Genomic DNA, 22,698 nt, shown 5'->3' with positions numbered 1-22,698 from the left:
TTTGGACGACTCTATTTAATCATTGCTCCTTTAGCCTTCATTCCCCTTGGATTCCTTTATTCTGCTATGGAGCTTCACCCTGCTTCTCTAACTACATGTGCAAATAGCCTTCTTCTTATTTACATTTCAATTCCTCCTACAGCTAAACCTTCCCCCAAGCTGCACTCTAAGCTCACAACAGCCTCCTTATCTAAACTCATCTACCTTTCTCCCTCCTCTTACTTAAATAGCTCATAAAGCCTATTTTCCATAAGGTCTTTCTGAAAAAATTAATAATATATATTTTATACCTTATTTCCCAATGGCTTCCAAAAAAGAGACTTTATGGCATATATGATCACTGGTGAAAAAATTGTTCTTCTTATATACAACACAAATTGTATCTCACCCCACTGCACTTATCTCTTTGACTTAAGTAATATAAAAATTTCACTTAATTCTATTCTTACTATCAGTTTATTTATTACTAGTACCACTATAATCCCATACTAAACATTTTGGGATACACTGGAAATAATAAATACTACTTATTATGACTATTTACAACGTGTGAAACACTTTTACCAACTACTATAAAGTATCTCATTTTCATAATAACACTTCAAATTTAGGGGAAAGAATTAAGCTATACTTCATCACGTTTCTCTCAACTTAAAAAAAAAAAGAACTTTATTCATATTTAAAATACAAGTTGATGGTAGTCTCCGAATTAGGAATTAGGTTTCTGGAGGAGATGGGTTCTCCTGTTTAGCCACCATCACGTTTAGTATCTAGCACAGTGATGGGCACATAGTGAACACTCATTTTATGTACTCAGTCTATATCTGAAGGATGAATGAATGAATGATTGAAGAAAGTTTTTTGAAATTATATAAAGGGTAGATCTTAAAATTAGGGTTTAATTCAGCCCTCTCAGACATGAAAGCTAATGATCATAATTCTTTTCTTTTTTCAGAAGTAAAAGAAGTCCTAACCCTTTTCATTATCATCTTCATTACTGCCTCTATCCCTTTTCACATCATGATTACTAGCTTTAATTTGGTAGTTAATGAGCTGAGTTTAATATGACTCAAACAGAGGGAAGTACAAGGCAGATGAGCTTCCAAAAGGGGGCAGGAGAGTGTCAGTCACATGACCTGAATCAGAAGGCTTTCAATTACTTGTTAATTTGCTTAACATAGAAATAAGTAGGCTTTATCTCCTTTTTGCTCCAAAATATGTTATTGAAAAAGTAATGTACACCATTATTAACTGTTATAGCAGAACATATTAATGTTTCAGATACACTTTTGAAAAGGAAAAAAATTGAAGGTCAAGTCTAAGAGTTTCCTCACTACTTCTGCCTCTTCGGTCAAAGTCACTTCTCAGCAGTTTCTTCTCCAGCGTCACACTTGTTCCAACAGTTTCCCTGCACAGCTTGTTTGTTAGAAGATTTGGTTTCTTCAGCCTATTCACCTTTCCTGCACTTTGCATCCTAGTGAAAGAGAGAACCTCTGTTATTACCTTTTCAACTTTCTTGCTCCCAGAATATGAGTGTCTTATTTATTTGCTTGTTTTTGTGCATCACAAAATCAAAAAGTGGAAGAAATATCTACAGAGTAGCATGGTGTTGCTGAGACAGTTTTTACCCAAAGAAAGTATTTATACGTTTTCCATGTTATTTTTCTCCATCCCGCTTGTTAAGATTCTACTTCCCCAATTCACAAGGAGCACAGCTCATTGAAAGCATGCATGGGCAAATGCCAAGACAGAGTTCCATATTGAAAGGGGCACTGGAGGTTCAAATCGAAGGAGTAGGCTTACTTCAGAAGCAAAGTCCAAAATCCATTACAGAATAGGAAAAATCAGTATCTACAAAGATCCAGAGAAAAGAAAGTTCATACTACTTCCAGGAAGCTGGAAGTAGCTCAGAAAGTCAAGATGAACATAAGATTTCCATCAGCACCTACTTGTCTGCAGGCCCCTCTTAGTGAGATTTCCATGCCTCGAGTCTCTTACTGCCACAGCAATGTTTTTTTTCATATAAACTTTTACCCGCACTGGCCAGGACTGGCACCATTTTAATAACAGTCAATCTTCCTACTGGCCAGTGACACATGATCCATGGCTTGGCATTGAAAAATAAACTAGACTAATAAGTTTTCTTTCTCCAAAATTTGAGCTAAGAAACACTAAGGAAATAAGCAAGATATGATAAGAATTAAAATACACGATGAGACATATACAAGGGAAAACTACGGAGGAATGGAAGTTTTTACTGAGGAAAAAAGTCAGTTAAAGGTGAAAAAAATGTAACAGATATGCAGAAAGCAGCAAAGCATGCTCCTTTAAGAGCTTTTTAAAATACAGTTTTGTTGGACTTCCCTTGTGGTACAGTGGTTAAGACTTTGCACTTCCGTTGCAGAAGATATGGGCTCTCTCAATGCCAGGGAACCCACATGCCAAGTGGTATGGCCAAAAAAAATAAAATAAAATAAAAGGTTTCATTCTTTATAAATAAATAAATAAATAAATACAATTTTGAGTTTTGGAATCTGTACCACATTTTGCCCTCTTAAGCATTAACAACAAAAGATGTGGTTAACCCGGCATGGTCTACTGCACCACCTTTGTTTTCCTTACTACTAGTATATTACTATTATACTCTTACAGCCATACTCTCAAAGTACCTGTGAATCTACCTTCTCATTCCATCATGAAAATGAGCCTATTTTATAGATTATAATATTGAGGAACTGAGAGGTTTAAGTAACTGGCCCAAGTGAATTTCTGGTGACCCTTCAACTAAACCTTACATATTTTTCATTCCTTTAGCATTATTTACCTCAATATACCATAAATGAATCACAGGATTATACATTAAAATGAGTCCAATCTCACATTTACACTGGCCATAGATACTTTGAACCCATTCCCTGTTTCTCATCCAGATAGTCAGTTCCACGCTATAAATTATTTATATGCCTAAAAGTATAAAACAACATTTTAAATATTTAGCTTAATGACTTTCTAGTGGGTGCCATTATTCTCGGGCTGCCATTCCATCAAGCTTAGTGTAAATGACATTATTAAATCATACTAGCAGCATAAAATTACATTCTTTAAATTGTGTGCTTCAGAATATTTTATTTTAATATAGTCTTCGCAATAGAAATCTTCCATCACTCACTCTTCCTCACAAAACAAAATTTGCTTTAGGCTTTCAATGAGGGCCAATTGAAAAATTAATCATAAAATTGCTAGAGCGGTGACAAAGTTGCTTTGGAATGCTTTTAAATATTTAATTGGCTCTTCTTTGCTATCAGCATCAAGTCCTAAAAGTGTGGTCGAAAAAGGAAAAATCTAAGTAAATACATATCCTGGTAAATTTCAAAATAGCAAAGGGTTGGTTAAAATAATTTGTAAAATTTTGTTAATTGCTCCATTTGTCTCCAGTTGTTGCCATGGAAACACGTACGCGGTTAAAACACATGTGCATACACACACATAAGTTTACAGGATTTTTTGTACTTATACATTTATCCACCTTCTTATTGTGTTCAATCCAAATGAAATATTCTCAGTATCGAATATATTTGCTGTTGCTCTCAGAAGCCTATAAAAACAGAAGCAAACATGCAACTGCTAAACCAGTTCAGAGAAACTAGTGAAGCAGAAATAGAGAAACTTTTTAAATCTAGCATATCCCTCCAAACCCAGATTTTTAAAATGAGCATGTGTGAGTATCTAACATGAGATTCCATATCATGTTTTATCCAAATGACCTAATCAAGAGACAGGATTTTGTGAGTAGGCGGGATTTAGGTTACAGCCTCTGTGTTTTCCAGCTGTATCTTTGCTGAACCTGAAAGTAACAGATAGGTGTCAAAGACACCCTGGCCCCTCCACTGCCAGCATTATGAGTTCTCTGTGATCCTGCAGGAGATGCATTAGCATGGCACTGTGGCTAAGGGACTGCAGGGGAATCAAAACCCAGCCCTTGGATAATGCTGCATTACAGCTTTGGCTGACACTTGGAGGCAGGGAGCCAATGGATAACAAAATGCATTTTTAAATTTCTCAATCTGCATTAAGAATCCCAAAGGAAGAAAGTACTGATTGAAGAAGAACCACAGCTGTCCCTGTCGGGTGTCCCTCTGGACTTTCAAGGAAGCAGCTGGTAAACTGGCCTGTCCTTACACTTCCAGTTCTCAGGAACCTGGGCGGTAGAGCAATTCAAGTTATTACTGTTCGAGGAAACCCTGGCTACTGCAGTCCAGCTGACGAAGCCAGAGATGGTCTTCCTGATATGGCCTGAAAACCTCAGTAATATTTTAACCCACAATTGCAGATAACCATTTATATGCCATTTACTTGGAGGTCAGTAATGATTTTTACTTCAAGAGCTAATTTCATTTTCCTTAACACTAACATTTCTTAACACTGAAGCAAAAGGCAAAGGAGAAAAGGAAAGATATACCTATCTGAATACAGAGTTCTAAAGAATAGCAAGGAGAGATAAGAAAGACTTCATAAGGAAACAATGAAAAGAAATAGAGGAAAACAATAGAATGAGAAAGACTAGAAATCTCCTCAAGAGAATTACAGATACCAAGGGAACATTTCATGCAAAGATGAGCACAATAAAGGACAGAAATGGTATGGACCTAACAGAAGCAGAAGATATTAAGAAGAGGTGGCAAGAATACACAGAACTGTACAAAAAAGGTCTTAATGACCCAGATAACCATGATGGTGAGATCACCCACCTAGAGCCAGACATTTTGGAGTCTGAAGTCAAGTGGGCCTTAGGAAGCATCACTACAAACAAAGCTAATGGAAGTGATGGAATTCCAGCAGAGCTATTTCAAATCCTAAAAGATGATGCTGTGAAAGTGCTGCACTCAATATGTCAGCAAATTTGGAAAACTCAGCAGTGGCCACAGGACTGGAAAAGGTCAGTTTTCATTCCAATCCCAAAAAAAGGCAGTGCCAAAGAATGTTCAAACTATTGCACAATTGCACTCATTTCACATACTAGCAAACTAATGCTGAAAATTCTCCAAGCTAGGCTTCAACAGTGAACCAAGAACTTCCAGATGTTCCAAATGGATTTAGAAAAGGCAGAGGAACCAGAGATCAAATTGCCAACATCTGTTGGATCATAAAAAAAGTAAAAGAATTCCAGAAAAACATCTACTTCTGCTCCATTGACTATGCTAAAGCTTTTGACTGTGTGGATCACAATGAACTGTGGAAAATTCTTCAAGAGATGGGAATACCAGACCACCTTACCTGCCTCCTGGGAAACCTGTATGCAGGTCAAGAAGTATCAGTTAGAACTGGACATGGAACAACAGACTGGTTTAAAATTAGGAAAGGAATACATCAAGGCTGTATATTGTCACCCTGCTTATTTAACTTACTTGCAGAGTACATCATGAGAAATGCTGGCCCAGATGAAGCACAGGCTGGAATCAAGATTGCTGGAAGAAATATCAATAACCACAGATATGCAGATGACAGCACCCTTATGGCAGAAAGCAAAGAGAAACTAAAGAGTCTCTTGATGAAAGTGAAAGAGGAGAGTGGAAAAGCTGGCTTAAAGCTCAACATTCAAAAAACCAAGATCATGGCATCCAACCCCATCCCTTCACGGCAAATTGATGGGGAAACAATGGAAATTATGAGAGACTTTATTTTCTTGGGCTGCAAAATCACTGCAGATGGTGACTGCAGCCATGAAATTAAAAGATGCTTGCTTCTTGGGGAAAAAGCTATGACAAACCTAGACAAAGCAAGACAGTATATTAAAAAGCAGAGACTTTTATTTGCCAACAAAGTTCATATAGTCAAAGAAAGCTGAGTGCTGAAGAATTGACGCTTTTGAACTGTGGTATTGGAAAAGACTCTTGAGAGTCCCTTGGACTGCAAGGAGATCAAACTAGTCAATCCTAAAGGAAATCAACCCTGAATATTCATTGGTAGGACTGTTGCTGCAGCTGAAGCTCCAATATTTTGGCCACCTGATGCAAAGAGCTGACTCATTAGAAAAGACCCTGATGCTGGGAAAGATTGAAGGCTAGAGGAGAAGGGGATGACAGAAGATGAGATGGTTGGATGGCATCACCTACTCAATGGATATGAGTTTAAGCATGCTCCGGGAGGTGGTGAAGGATAGGGAATCCTAGTGTGCTGCAGTCTATCGGGTGGCAAAGAGTCAGACACGACTGAGTGACTGAATAACAACAAAAGCCTCTTGACTCTGGGGGTTAGACTCAGGAAGGAGCGGGTAGGATAACTTATTGTAAAGGTCTGCAGCAAGTATACAAATTAAAGACACTATTAACCAAGTATCTGCCTCTGTCAATTTCTTTCTCTCTCGGTCTCCTTCCCTCTTTTTCTCATCAAATCTCTTAGAATCTAAGTTTTCTAAGAAGCTTTAATTTTTAATGAATTACTCCAGAATAAATACACATGTCACCAAATTGTCCCCCAGAAAGATTGTGCAAAGTGACAATCTCACCAGCAGGGCCTGAGCTAGTCCACCTAGTGGCTTGCTCACCAGCTTGGTAACCTGGCTTTCCCCATCTTTATCAATTCCATAAAGGAATATATTCCTCTCTTTTGTTTTATAAGAGCCCATTTGGCTATTAGTTTAAATGATCATATTTGTAAATGTAACCTCTTAAAGTGTTTATTAATCCCTTTTATGGTAGTAAATCAACCTTGCATTCTTAGGAAAAAAATCTCAGGACAATGATGAATGATTTTGTGAATACCCTGACAGAGGTCAGTTATCTCTGCTATTAAAGATTTCAACATGTATGTTAACCAGGGACATTGACCTCTGACATCTCTCTGGTATCTGAGAACTTGAGCATTCTTCATATTAGGGGGCCAAACATTGGGAATAATTATTAGGTGTACAATGTGGTAAAGAAGGAATAAGGGAAGGTGTTTCTTATTGTCAAGTAAATTTCATAAGCTTATATTTCAGTATATTATAGATCCTAAGATATCCTGTACTAAAATACTCTGTTAAGATTTGTTTTATCATGGTATATTACATTTATTTGGCTACATATATAGAATGCTTTCTGTATAGAATAGCTAATAACTTCCAACAGGACATTTGAGTGTTTAACATTTTGAAGAGAGCATAGTTTTCTTTTGTTATGTATTTGGTGTTAAGTTTTATGCTAGCTTAACAAAGTTAAGCCATCTTTTATTGTTCTCAAAAACAATTTAAATAGAAGGCATGTAATTTTTCTTTGAAAGTTTGAAAAAATGCTCCTGTGAAATCAACTAGTGTCAGTGATTTTTGTTGATGATTATTACATCAATTTTTCAATTTCTTTTATGCTTACTTAAATATTTGGTTTTGTATTCTTCATATATTTTGGTTTCTTAGTCCATTATTTTGGAAATTCTTTTATCAAACGAGTATCTGTGTCATTAGGCTTTTTTAATTAATAGGAAAATTGCATATATATACTTAATATTTAAAAAATTTGTCACTTCTTGTATTCACTTTTATTTACAATATTTTATTAGCACTTTTCTCTCACATTTTTCACTAAACTTTCCAAAATGTTTATTTTTAATTTTTACTAGGTTTATTGAGATATAATTGATATACATCACTGTATACCTTTAAATGTACAAAACAATGGTTGACTTACTGTGTTATGAAATTACAGTAAGTTTGGTTAGCATCCAACATCTCATTTATGTTTTTAATTGAAGTATAGCTGACTTACAATATTATATCAATTATTTCTTTTTCTTGTCTTATTGTTGTGCTATGTAAAAATGGTAAGAGTGGGCATCCTTGTCTTGTTCATGAATTTAGAGGAAAGATTTTCAGCTTTTCACTGATAACTATGATGTTAGCTGTATGTTTCTCATAAAAAGTGATTATGCTGAGATATGTTCCCTCTACAACCACTTTGATGAGAGTTTTTAATCATAAATCGATGTTGGATTTTGTCAATTGCTTTTTCTACATCTATCAAGATGACCATGTAATTTTTATCCTTCCTTTTTTTAATGTGGTATATCACATTGACTGATTTGCAAATATTGAAACATCCTTGCTTCCCTGAAGTAAATCCCACTTGATCATGGTTTATGATCATTTTTATACATTGTTGAATTGTTTGCTAATATTTTTGAGCATTTTTGCATCTAAATATATTTATCAGATATATCAAATTTTTGTAGTGTCTTTGGTTTTGGTATCAAGGTAATAGTAACCTCGCAGAATGAACTGTGGAGTTGTCCATCTCCTTCACTTTTGGAATAGTTTGAGGATAGGTATTACTGTTTTTATATGTTTGGTAGGATTTCCCTGTGAAGCTATTACTGGACTTTTGTTTCCTGGGAGTTTTTTTTTTTTTTAACAAACTCAATTTCACTGCTAGTGATTGGTCTGTTCAAACTGTCTACTCGTTCCTGATTCAGTCTTGAAAGATTAGATATTTCTAGAAATTTGTCTGTTCACTCTAGGTTATCCAATTTGTTGCCATATAACAGTAGTATTGTTTTATGAGTTTTTGTATTTCTGGGATATTGGTTGCTATTTCTCCTTTTCATTTTTTTTAATTGAAGGATACTTGCTTTGTAATAGTGTGTTGTTTCTGCCATATATCAACATGAATCAGGCATAGGTATATATATGTCCCCTCCTTCTTGAACCTTTCTCCCACATCCCACCCCATCCCATTCTTCCAGGTTGTTACAGAGCTCTAGTTTGAGTTCCCTGAGTCACGCAGAAATTTCCACTGGTTATCTATTTTACATATGGTATATGTTTCCCTGTTACTCTATTTGTCAGACCCTCTCCTTCCCCCACCTGTTGGCATGTTTTTGCTCTATGTCTGTGTCTCCATTTCTGCCCTGCAGATAGGTTCATCAGTACCATTTTTCTAGATTCCATATATATGCATTAATGTATGATATGTTTCTCTTTCTGATTTACTTCACTCTGTATAATAGGCTCTAGGTTAATCCACCTCATTAGAATTGACTCAAATGTGTTCTTTTTTATCACTGAGTAATATTCCATTATATATATATATACCACAGATTCTTTATCCCTTCATCTACTGGTAGACATTGCATGGAGGCTGCTTCCATGCTCAAGCTATGGTACATAGTGCTGCAATGAACATTGGGATATGCACGTCTTTTTCCATTATGGTTTACTCAGGGTATATGCCCAGTAGTGGGATTGTTGGGTTACTCCTAGTTTTTTTAGGGAACCTCCATAATGTCTTCCATAGTGGCTGTATCAATTTACATTCCCACCAATAGTGCAAGAGGGTTTTCTTTTCTCCACACCCTCTCCAGCATTTACTCTTTGTAGATTTTTGATGATGGCCATTCTGACTGGTGTGAGGTAATGTCTCATTGTAGTTTTGACTTGCATTTCTCTAATACTGAGTAATCTTGAGCACCTCTGCATGTGTTTATTAGCCATCTCGGTGTGTTCTTTGGAGATGTGTCTGTTTAGGTCTTCTGCTCATTTTTTGATTGTTTTTCTGTCATTGAGTTGAATGTGTTGTTTCTGTATTTTGGAAATTAATAGTTTGTCAGTTGTTTAATTTGCTATTATTTTCTCCCATTCTGAGAGTTGTCTTTTCACCTTGTTAACAGTTTCTTTTGCTATGCAAAAGTTTTTAAGTTTAATTAGTTCCCACATGTTTATTTTTGTTTTTATGTCCATTACTCTAGGAAGTGTATATAAAGTTTCATACAATTAAAATAATTCCTTCTTGTTAAAATTTGTGTATCTCTATTACTGTGCTCCTTATCTGCTAAACAAATAAAAAGTTATAATGATTTATTTAAATATAACTTTAAAAAGATTTTAATGTGTTCTTATATTTCCAAACTTTTAAAATATATTTGAAATCTGTGTTATTACATATAAAACTTAAAGCTATCATACTTTCATTGGGTAAAGGAGAATTTGTCAATAAGAAAACATCCTTCTGTCTTTTATAATGTATTGCCTTCACTTTTATTTCATTTGTAATTTAACACTGGCACTCATAATTTGCGTTTGATCATCTTCACATTCTAGATCAATGTTTCTCATATGTGGTCTAGGGACTCCTGTCAGTCCCTGAGAACCTTTCAGAAAGCTCATGAGTTCAACATTTTCAGTGTAATTCTAAGATATTATTTTCCTTCTTCATTTTCATTCTCTCAGGAATGTACAGTGAAACTTTCCAATCCACAAATAGCTCTGATCCATACACGCATCTCACTCTGACTGCTAACAGTAGGTAAGTTTGTGTATTTTGTGCTTTAAATTTTTCTCAGCTTTTATAAAATATCTAGAGGAAAACATAAGACAAAGTCCAGTGACCTTGAGTTAGGCAAAGTTTTCTTAGATAGGATACAAAAGAGTCAACCATAAAATAAAAATTGATAAACTGGACTTGATCAAAGTTTAAAATTTCAGCTCTTTGAAAAACACTGTTAGAAAAAAGAAAAGACAAGCCTCAGAATAGAAGAATATATGTTGAAAAACAAATATAATAAAGGACTAGTATCCAGAAGATATCAAGAACTCTTAAGATTCAATAAAAAATAAACAACTCGATGGGTAAAAGATTTGAATAGACACATTACCGAAGACACACAGAAAGCGAACAAGCAGTAAAAACGTCTTCAACATCATTAGTGATTAGGAAAATGCAAACTAAAATCACAATAGGATAATACTACACTTCTATTAGAATATCTGAACCAGAAATTTTTTAACTGACAAAAGTCAAGTCTCAGCAGGAATACTGGGTAGGTGGAACTCATTAGAATGCAAACATGTTCAACCACTTTGGAATTGTTTTTTATAAAGTTGCTTCTTAACACTTACTGTGTGTCATAACAATCCCACTCCTGAGATTTCACCAGAGAAATGGAGACATATATCCACACAAAAATCTATACAAATCTGTTCATAACATCTTTATTTCTAATAACCAAAATTTTGAAAATCCCAAATACCCACTGACTAGTGAATCAGTAAAGAAACCGTGGTGCAACTATATAGTGGAATAGTACCCAGGAATAAGAAGGACCAAACTGCTGATGCACATAGCAACAGCGATGAATCTCAAAATCACTGTGTTATGTGAAAGGATCCAGACTCCATAGGCTGAATGATATATAACTCCATTTATATGGTGTCTGCCAATAGTAAAACTATAGGGCCATAAAACAAGGCTGGGAGTGGAAAGAGGGATTTAACTGCAAAAGGTCATGAAAGCATCCTGTATCTTAATTGTATTGGTGGATACACAAGTCCAGAGATTTGTCAAAATTCATAGACCTGAATACATAAGGGCTAATTTTAATGTATATAGATCAATTAACATGACTAACAATAATTCAGTTTTAGTTTGAGATGTAATCTATATAGATAAATATAATCACAAAAAAACAGACTTTGGATTCTCAATAACTTTTTAGAGGATAAAGATATTCTTAGATCAAAAAGTATGTGAACAATTATTATATATCATAGTGAGTAATATCATTTTTATTTCTTTTTATTGTATTTTGTAAAGCAGCGTACTATTGGATTTCTCAAATCTAATCTGAATATTTCAGCTTTTATTAAGATTAGAACATGTAATTTCTGTTAAAAATATTTTTGTCTTGTTCCAGTCCTCTTATTTTCTCTTTTTAAAAACTCTACCTTTTGCTAGGTGGAATTTAAACTTCCTCCAGTCAACTAAAAAGTATACTTTTTGCCTACCTGAATTAACCTTTAAGTTTTCTAAATACAAATATAGTTTTTTTCTAATTATCAGGGAGAAAAATAAAATAATGCTTTTTATCTTTCCCATATACCTTATGAGATCAGAAATTAATCAATTTATCCATCCTATCTTATTCTAAAGCTGTGGTCTTGAAACATAGGCTATAATCATAAATTATTTTATATTATGTATGTTCTCTATCAAAGAACGTGAATTTTGTTTTAAGATACAGTAATAATCATAACTACATAAATATTTACTAAGCCTACTACTCTGTTCTTATTCATTCCATTCATTTGTCCCTGTTTAATTCCTTCCATTATGAAATATATGAATTTTTTGGGTGTGGGGAGAATGGATTGCTGTGCCAAATATTTTTCATCTATACATCGCATCCATTTTCCATGCTTTTCTCTGCAGTGAGGGGTTGGTTTGAATATCTTACATCATTGGGATTCCTGGTCTGTTTTCTGTTGCATTTAGCTTATGGGGCCAAGAGTTTGGAGGAGAAAAGAGAGTGAGATTAGCATATATTTTGCCCTTAGGAAGTTGCCTCAAGTTGTTGTTGTTCAGTCACTAAGTCCTGTCTGACTCTCTGCATCCCCGTGAACTACAGCATGCCAGACTTCCCTGTCCTTCACTATCTCCCGGAGTTTGCTGAAACTCCTGTCTATTGAGTCAGTGAGCCTATCCAACCGTCTCATCCTCTGTCACCCCCTTCTCCTCTTGCCCTCAATCTTTCCCAGGATAGGGGTCTGTTCCAGTGAATCAGCTCTTCCCATCAGGTGGCCAAACTATTGGAGCTTCAGCTTCAGTCCTTCAGTGCATATTCAGGGAGGATTTTCTTTAGGACTGACAGTCCAAAGGGATTCTCAAGAGTCTTCTCTAGCACCACAGTTCAAAAGTATCAATTCTTCAGTGCTCAGCCTTCTTTATGGTCCAACTTTCACATCCATACATGACTACTGGAAAAGCCATAGCTTTGACTAGACAGACCTTCTTTGGCAAAGTGATGTCTCTGTTTTTTAATACACTATCTAGATTTGTCATAGCTTTCCTTCCATGGAGTAAGCATCTTTTAATTTTGTGGCCGCAGTCACCGTCCACAGTGATTTTGGGGCCCAAGAAAATGAAATCTGACAATGTTTCCACTTTTTTCTTATCTATTTGCCATGAAGTAATGGGACCAGATGCCACGATCTTCATTTTTTGAATGTTGAGTTTTAAGACAGCTTTTTCATGCTCCTCTTCCACCTTTATCAAGAGGCTCTTTAATTCCTCTTCATTTTCTGCCATTAAAGTGATATCATATGCATATCTGAGGTTGCTGATATTTCTCCCAGCAAACTTGATTCCAGCTATTGAGTCATCCAGCTCAGCATTTCATATGATGTACTCTGCATATAAGTTAATTAAGCAGGGTGATAATATACAGCCTTGATGAACTCCTTTCCCAATTTTGAACCAGCACATTGCTCCATGTCCATTTCTAACTGCTGCTTCTTGACCTACATGCAGGTTTCTCAGGAGGCAGGTAAGGTGGCCTAGTATTCCCATCTCTTTAGGAATATTCCACAGTTTGCCTCAAGTTAGTATATTTTTTAACAGAAAGTCACTGATCACCTCAATGTGGCCTGCTTTACATAACACTTTCACAGTTTGGATCCAACCACACCTCTCTGCATCTTCTTTTCCCCTTGGGCCTAGGGGTAGTGGCAGCTGGCTGAGCAAGCCCTGGGCTCTTATATTATTCCTTTTGGTTCTCCTACGTCTCACTCGCTCATTTGTAATTAGTCTCCCTGAATATAAATTCTCATTTATTTTTAACCTAATTTGAGTCGCCATCTGTTTTGTGTAGGGACACGGATGTCACTGATTATTCATAAGATTGGCTAAGATATAGCTGGCATAGGATCTCTTTTCATAATTTTTTGCAACATTATAAGCTTTTTCACTCCATATACTCCAGGTTTTAGTTGTTGTTTTTTGTTTTCTTCAGTGCAGACATTATTGTTCAATTTGTCTTTGCTGATTGCACTGCTCCTGTTGTTTGGCATTTTCCTTAAGTTCACTCGTAATTTTTATATTGGGTCTTTGTTCTGTCTTCACTATCTGCTATCTTCTCTCCTATTACTGTCATTTCTCCATCTTACCTCTGCATGCTGGAGCATTTACCTACTCACCCTTGACATTATGCATTTGGTTTTCCGCAACATTAATTCTTCCCTTAACCAGCAGACTTTCATATGTCATTACATGCTTAGTTTGTGGTTGTTTAAAAAAATTAAATCCCACTCCCAATGTTTATTTTTATAGCACTACTTCTCTGGATGGCTTTTGCTTCTGTATCATAAGACTTTTAACTTCTTATAAACTAGGTTTTTTTCCAGTCACTGGGTGATTTTGTTAAATTTGTATTAAATTTTCTTATTTTCCCTGCAAAAACTCACTTTCTGGGTTCTATTCATTTAATTATAAACTACCGAAATGTCATTCTACTTCTGTATACTGTGCTACATGCCATTCTTTTTTGTTTGTTAGCTTCTCTAGGAAGTCATCCACTATCCAAATTTTCCCAGCTCTATTTCCCTTTCATTTTGGGTGAGTAGGCTCCCAGGCTCATACGTCCATCTTAAGAGCAAAAGTACATACCTAACTTTTAGCTCCAATCCTCTATCTTCCTAGCCATTATGGAGTATGGATGTGCTGATCTTCTACTCTCTAATTCTGTGTCACTTAGAGTAATTGGAATCTATGGAATCATCTAACTTGAAGTTTGTCTTCCTATTAGGGCTTTTCCTGATCTACCTCCATTTACAGCTCTTTGAGTCCATGAAATAATGGGCCACTCTCATCTTCATTTATACCTGCCCATTTTGTGTTCTCTTTTCATTTTGCTTTCTAGTCCTAAAGGGTATACAAAAAGATCTACTGGTGGTGAGAAAAAGTGGGGAATGGTGCCTTGGCAAACTTCGAAGAAAATATCTATGTGGATGACAGACAGCTGCCCATTTTAGTGTCTGGGACAGAGCCTGGGGACAGAGGGCTACGGGGCTGACATTAATAGAACCGAAATAATTCTACCTTCCTGAAGACCCTATAGGAGTTCTATTAGAAAAAGCAAACTATGCGGTTCCCTCTCAATTCTAAGGTTGTTTCAGTACTCCTTTCCTAAGAAAAAAAAAGGAATTTAGGAACCATCAAAATGAGGATAAGATACAGGCAAGGAAATAAGATGACTCAAAGTATATGGAGGTCACAAGGGAACAAGCATAGTTTTCAGTCCTTTGGAATTCCTTTCAAGGATCTGAATTCATTCAAGCTATGATGAAATCCTCTACCCTAGGATGCCAGTCTTTTCTATATTTGCTTCCACTGTTCCAAAAAGCTCAAATCTGTAGTTTCTGATGACCCCTTCCATATCCCTGCCTCCACATATTGCTCACATACTATGAGCTCCATTCCTGAACACCCCCTTTCCTCAGCTCTGCCTTTCCAGATCAAACTATTCTATGGAGTTCTGATTGGATTTTCTTCCATGAAAAGACTCAACGGCTGCCATGAAAAGAAGTGGGCAGAAGTTACTCTAAATTTCTGCCTCATTTGAATCACAGCAAATATGTTTTCTCTATTTTCTATATTGGGTTTCCAATCTCAAATATTTTTCTGTGGCTTAAAAATATTGGAGATCTACTATTAATTTTGGTCAGATTCTTTCATTTTTCTCAGCCACAAGGGTTGGCTTCTTTTCTTTTTTATTTTCTTTTTAATTGGATGATGATTATCTAACAATATTGTAGTGGTTTCTGCCACATATCAAGACGAATAAGGCATAGGTATACATGTATCCCCTCCCTCTGGAACCTCCCTTCCACCTTCCTCCCCTCCCCCCCAGATTGTCACTGAGCACTGGCTTTGGGTTCCCTGCATCATACAGCAAATTCCCACTGGCTATCTACTTTACATATGGTAATGTGTATGTTTCCATGCTAGTCTCTCAAAGCATCCCACCCTCTCCTTCCACCACTGTGTCCAAAAGTCTGTTCTCTATGTCGGCATCTCCACTGCTGCCCTGCAAATAGGTTCTCCAGTACCACCTTTCTAGATTCCATATATATGTGTTGGAATATGATATTTGTCTTTCTCTAACTTACTTCACTTTGTAGAGGCTCTAGGTTCATCCACCTCACTAGAACCGACTCAAATGCATTCCATTTCAGAGCTGAATAATATTCCATTGTGTATATGAGCCACAACTTCTTCATCAATTCACTGACTTCTGACTAAAAGGTAAATTCTCAGTAGAAGGGATTAGTCATAACTTTTGTCTTTAAGTAATGCCTATAGTACCCAGAAGAATGTTTTACATATTTTGAGTACTCAATGTACTCTATTTCAAGACATAATTAAGATATATGTGTCCCTCTTATGGGTAGAACTGTGCCCCAGCAATATTCATATGCTGAAATTTTAACTCTCAGTACCCTAGAATGTAACCTTACTTGGGAAAGGGTTGGTGCAGAGGTAATTCTTTGAGGTCAGACTGAACTAAGGCGAGCTCTAATCCAATATGACTGGTGTTTTTATAAAAAGGGGAAATGTAGGCACAGACATGAACACAGGGAGAAAGAATGCCACGTGAACACGAAGGCAGAGATCAGGGTGATGCAGAAGAAGCCAAGAAGCTCAGAGAGAAGCCGGAAGCAGACTCTCCCCACAGTGCCCAGAAGGAATCGACAGTGCCAACCCTTGCTTTCAGGTTTCCAACCTGCAGAAACGCAAAGCAATAAATTTCTGCTGCTTAAGCTACTCAGTTGTGATGCTTTGTTATGATAGCCATAGGAAACTAACACAGTCTCTAATGACAGAAACAGATGAAGGACAAAACAAATGTGATTCTCCACCTTCCTGTGAAACCCTGGATTTGACTAGCAGGAAACTGCACAAAGGTGTAGCTTCCACTCAGCAGAATCCAGGTCTTACTGTGAAGGAATCTAGTCCATGGCAGGCCAGCACTGTAGAGCTAAGTCGGTGTTTGTTGTGATTTTGGAAAAGCAAGGATAATGAGAGGGCTCTAGGACTCAGCCCCATGTCATATGGGTACCACAGTTCAAAGAGCAGGATGCAGAGGTCTGGCCTCTGTTGGAAACAATGGCCAATGCAGAGGGGCTGGGACCCTGGTCTCCTTCTCCAAGACACAAATACGGCAGGCTTAAAGCCACACTGGCTGCAGGAAGCATTATGCAAGGTTTGGTGCTGGTAAACCTGGAATGGGCTGGCTGCACCATCCACACCAATATAACCATGCCTTGGAAATGGGTTTTTTCCTTAGTTTTCTCCTTAGGACATGTCCAGAGCCTCCAAGTATAAATTTAGAAGGGAATTGTTATTGCTCTGGGCCCTGAAGAAAAAATAAACAATTCCACAAAGGAAATATGTAAAGGCTTATTTGTCACGAAATCATAAGACTAGAAGAAAGCCTCAGAGAGACTAAGACCTCTTCCTCTATCACTAAGCCTTTGCTTAAAGATAAGAAGCTACTTTATAAAGAAAGGTGAGAAGGCAATTTTCTATCTGTCTTCTCTGTTGTTTGCTACTTGGAATTGCAAGGGAGAGAGGAAAGATGGAAAGAGTGGGGAAACACATTGATCATACTAAAAACCCACATTCATATTTACTCTACGTGTTACAGAATGATTTTAGGACAGGCCATTTTATTTTGTCCTCTCAGCAACCCTATGAGGCTGAAATTATTCCCTTTCTTTTACACCTTAGGAGACATTTATTTTTTTTTCTAAAAGTAAAATTGAGAACTGGCTCTAGTTCATATATCTAATCATTACCAGCTGAAATTTCATATTCAGAACTTCTAGCTACAAATATCATAGTATTTCCACAGACACACGGAGAGAAGCAGCAGTAGAGGCAGACAGGGTGTAAGAAAGCAAGAGCAGAAGGGACTTTCACGGTGGGCCAGTGGTTAAGAACCTGCCCTCAAGGACAGAGGAGCCTGGTGGGCTACAGTTCATGAGGTCGCAAAGAGTCACACACAACGTAGCAGCTAAACCACCACTGCAATGCAGGGGACACAGGTTCAATCCCTGGTCAGGGAAATAAGGTCTCACAGGCTGTGAGGCTACTAAGCCCATTCGCCACAACTAGAGAGCTTGCATACGAGGACTCAGAGCAGCCAAAAAAAAAAAGAGCAAGAAAGATGGACCTATGGAAAGGGACTTCCTTTTCATGGGGGTAAGATTAAAGACCACAAAGGATGAGAAGGTTCTCTTCTACCTTGTCTGAGTCTGGCCTGGCTTTGTCTGCACGTAGGCCACCATGCTGCCCAGCTGAGTTTCAACTCTTTTTATAGGTTTAGGTCATTTTTATCCAAGTTTCACTCCGGGCTTTATAATTATAACCCCACTAGCATTTCTTCCCAGGCTTCACCTTGCAGCCTCTTGGCATCTCTGTGTCTTTTCTCCAAAGCTTCCACATATTATCTGTATTTCCCCTCAGTTGTAGAAGCCAAAGCTGGGTGAAGTCTTACAACTCAGTTTTTCCTTCCATCTACTGCACTCTACTTCACAAGGAAGGTGTCTGTCAAAAGATTAGAATGATTCTCTCACCTTATGTCAGCTTTTAAATGACATTTAAGTAATGAGATGTATACCTTAGAGCCAGTATTTCATTTAGCTGGCGAATGTTTTCGTTGTTTCTCTATTTACTAATAACAATTAATAATTAGATGATGAAAGAGGAAAATAAATTATGTTGATTCTAAACAACACTATACTTTTCTGGGCTGCCACTCATCTTGGGGTGTTATTTTCCATTTCAGGCAACAGTGAACCTAGTAGAAGGTGAGCAAAGCTTTCCATCAAGTGATGATGGGAAAAGGACAAAAATGCCTATCTACTTCTAGTGCCTATCATCTATTACTCCTTGGAAACAAGAGTGAACATTAGTTGATAAATCAGTATGTATCACTCACCATGTGCTAAGGATTTCCTGTTCCTAGTAGCCTTTAATCCCCTCAACCTTAGAAAGTAGATATTGTAACTTCCATTGCAGAAAAGAAGAATATCAATCCAGGCCCATTTAACTGTAAAGGTTTTGGTTATTATGTTATACCACCAGAATGCTTGTGATATTATTTACTGCCTAGCCTAGAGAGAGAAAAAGAGACAGACAACCAGAGAGGGAATATTGAAAGGAAAGGGAAAAAGTATGTTTTATATATTTCAAAAATAAATAATGCAACTTTACAAATGACAGTAGAAAAAAGTGGGAATGGAAACACTTCCCTTGGAGCGCTGGAGTCTTGATGGCAAAACTGAAATGGCTATTTGGGAGTCTGATCATCTTTCCAGATAAACGCCTGCCTCATCCTATTTTTGCTGTCTGTCTGAACTCGGACAGCAGCGGCCACATCTATGTCTCAGTTAACCAGAGCAGAGTAGAGTCAGACTGGCTGTGTTGATTAACTCCAGTTGCTAAATGGTAGAGATTTATATTCATATTAGTCACTAAACAATCCAGTTAATAGATAAGAGTGAATAACAGACCGAATCTGCCACGGCAAATTTCATCACCACCTGTTGATTCTTTAGTACTTGATCTGATCCACCACATATGACCTGATCTAACCCACATGGTTGTTAAGATGCCTAGGATACTGTGTGAGATGTTCCAGCTACTTCAACATTACATTTATAGCCTTCAAATGCCATATCCTCAAAAAGAGCCAGATCTAGGATGAAAGCACATACAACAAGCCTATCTGATTTTTTAATAGATACATTTTCTAACAATGGATTATCTAATTGATATAAATACATATTTTATCTTTATATATAAATATAAAAGTATGTAACAAAAATTGTCTTTAAAAGTGATTACTTTGTGCACCAGAGTTCCTTAAATTGTCATACTGATAACTAATAAGTAATAGCATTATTATTGTTATTAACTAATAGTTTAGAGAGTTTTACTTGTTTCACATAAAGCATTCTAGGTTTACCATTTTATTTTTCATTAAGACATAAACAGTCTCCATTACTAAAATTTTATCTGTTAGAGCCTCTGTACAAATAAAAAAATATTAATAAACAGAAAGTGACTGGTTGTGTGACTAATAAACCTGTATGATCTTATTGAATAGACCACTAGTCTTCATTCAGGGAATCTGGTTGATAATCACAGCTACAGCACAAATTTCCTGAGCTAAGAGAACTGAGTCAGGCCATTTAGTTCAAACTCTCAAAGGAGAGGATCTGAAGACCAGACAAGTTCATTGCAGATCTCCTGATTCCTAGCTGTGTATCACCTACACCTCCTGAGTCTAAGAATTTACAAAGAAAAACATTAGAAAGTATAGATCACAATTAGATTATAGAACTATCTCATGTCTTGATTACACTGAATCAGTCTTGAAAGTACAGCATGATTATTAATATTGTATAGTGTTAGCCATTCAGTTTTGAAATATAAATGCAAACCCACTTTGTAAAGATTTCTTGAGTATAACTGAGACCAATCATAACAAATCACTGATTTTATTTTTGGTAGGCCATGGAAACATGTATGGATTTTTATTCTAAAAACAATGAGACAATGGATGAATTTTCTAAATTTAGACATTTTTTATTTTCTATTTTAATTATTTTAAATCATTGAGTTTTGACCCATACACCTTCATTAGATGTTCCACCAACTTTTCAGGGGTGCAGGGGGGCTGATATAACTTTTTAGCATTAATAACTCAACAAGATGGAGGTGGCTAGAGAGCATAACATGTGAATCCACAGCTTATATGCTTCTATCAATTATTCATTCACTCACCTAATTATTCAACACATACTGACCTCCTGGCTGTAGGCTTTAGGATACAGAAATGAACAAGACATGGCTGGTTCCAGACTCTACAATCCAGGATGAGATGAACATGTCAACTAGGATTACAGTGCAGAACAGGATGTGCTGTGAGCCAGGTAAGAACAAGGGACAGCGAGGACATGGGATGATGTAAATGCAAGCTGCGTAGCAAAGGACAGGCTACTAGGAGGAGACGGCTTCAAGGACTGAATTAAATATTTATAACTGGGGTGGGAGGAAGGGGCAGTTCAGGAGATTGGGATCAACATGTACACACTGCTATATTTAAAATGGATAACCAACAAGAACCTACTATATAGCAAGAGGAACTCTGCCAGCCAGGGTGGGAGGGGAGTTTGGGGGAGAATGAATACATGTATATGCATGGCTGAGTCTCTTTGCTGTCCACCTGAAACTACCACAACATTTTTAACTGGCTATACTCCAATATAAAATAAAAAGCTAAAAAAGGGGCAGGCTACCAGGAGGAGAAGGCTTAAAGGATTGAATTCAGTATTTATAATTATAAAAATAGAAAATATTTTATTGTTTCTTATATATCTATTTATCTCATTAATATTGACAATAATTTATTTACATGTATATTGTTAATAATACTTAGAATAGATAATATTTTACTGATGCCAGGTGTTATTCTAAGGACTTTACATCTATTAACTTATTTAACCCTCACAACTCCTTGAAATAGGTGCTATTATTAACTCCATTTTGATGTGAACCAAGGTTCAAGGTCATAGAGTTAGGAAGTGGCAGAAGTGGAATTTGAACTCAAACAGACTCTACTTTGTGACAAAGAAAAGGAAGTGGGAGCGAACAAAAAGTTAGGATGAGATAAGATCACAGATGTCAGCAATAGCAAGTCATAGCAGATTTGTGTGACATATGGACAGCTGTGAATTTGTCCTAAAGGCTATAACTACGGGGGGCTCTGCAGTGTCAGAACATGACCGTAGCACACACACCTTCACTTCCATCCCTCTGCTCACATGCTACCAGACATGTCCCTTCTCCCTCCCTGCTTTTCCTTAATTGTGTCCCATCCTTTAAAACCTATCTCTTCTGTGATACTGCCAACCCATAAAACCACCACCCAACTCTTCCAGCATAAACTGCCCTTATCACATTATTCAGTAATTTTGGCTGATATTGTGCAGTAATTTTTCACAAGTATTTATGCAATAACCCCACAGATGTCACACACACTCTTAAGGATTAGAAACCATGACCTTTTCCCTTTCTGTACTCCCACAGCATCTAGTTCAGCTAGTAAGCATCTAGAAGGTACTAAGAGAATAAAACTGATAAAGTTTAAACATTGCAGGGGCAGTAGAATCTGTTGTTATTACTGTTCCTCAAAACCAAAATTTCCCAACCTGTCTATCCAGTCTTTCTGAGTGCTTGTGGTATAATCAAGAGACTTAAATCTCAACAATAGATAATTATAATTTACTTGGCAAATGCCCAAACTGCTGCCCAGATTAATGGAGGGGAAAGATAAAATAATAAGACATAACACAGAAATAGTTCTCCCTGATTTTCTAATACCTTAACTCATAACTAGTATTATTTTCAAGATAATCAATATATTTTAATATTAGAAGGTCTCTTATGATGTAATCCTACACCTCCCAATTCATCAGTCTCCAGGCTTACTGTTCAGACAGGATTTAATTTTTAAATTAGCCTTGACACTTGAGAGACTATCTTTAAAGATCTACCCCATAGAAAATCCCATATCCTTCCATAGTAATGCATCCCACACAGCCAGTCCTTCCCCAGGTTTAATCTAAATCCCACACATTGCAGTTGGGGTTCATTCCTTCTTGTTTTGACCCCTGCTGTGTAAATGAAGAATAGTCAATTATGTTCAATTATGACTAAACCATTCTTAAAAAAAAAAAAAGAAAGAAAAGAACTATTAAATAAGCCAGGCCTCTCTTGCTTAGTTGACTAATCATAGTTATTTTAACTTATACTCATAGACCTGATTCCCTAATTATTTTATCTTCACTACTAAATACTTTCCAAGTCCTCTACATTCTTTAGTGAA

At 36.6% G+C, this 22,698-nt stretch overlaps 1 long non-coding RNA gene across 1 annotated transcript in view; it reads right to left on the bottom strand.

Moving 5' to 3' along the window:
• Nucleotides 1-1,202: 1,202 nt before the first annotated feature.
• The window catches only part of LOC145527049 (uncharacterized), a 37,128-nt gene continuing 15,632 nt past the window's right edge, over nucleotides 1,203-22,698 (bottom strand). The window contains exons 2-5 of the long non-coding RNA XR_014069432.1: nucleotides 19,054-19,246; nucleotides 16,259-18,350; nucleotides 15,911-16,039; nucleotides 1,203-1,474 (exon numbers count right to left, since the gene is read on the bottom strand). This is a non-coding gene — a long non-coding RNA (uncharacterized LOC145527049). The remainder of the gene's footprint in view (nucleotides 1,475-15,910; nucleotides 16,040-16,258; nucleotides 18,351-19,053; nucleotides 19,247-22,698) is intronic.

This window comes from Giraffa tippelskirchi, chromosome 11, assembly GCF_054371585.1.
Source record: "Giraffa tippelskirchi isolate mGirTip1 chromosome 11, T2T-mGirTip1v1.2.pri, whole genome shotgun sequence".
Classification (NCBI taxonomy): Eukaryota; Metazoa; Chordata; class Mammalia; order Artiodactyla; family Giraffidae; genus Giraffa; species Giraffa tippelskirchi.
Note: the sequence above shows the minus strand (reverse complement) of the source record. Positions and strands in the feature narration are given on the sequence as shown.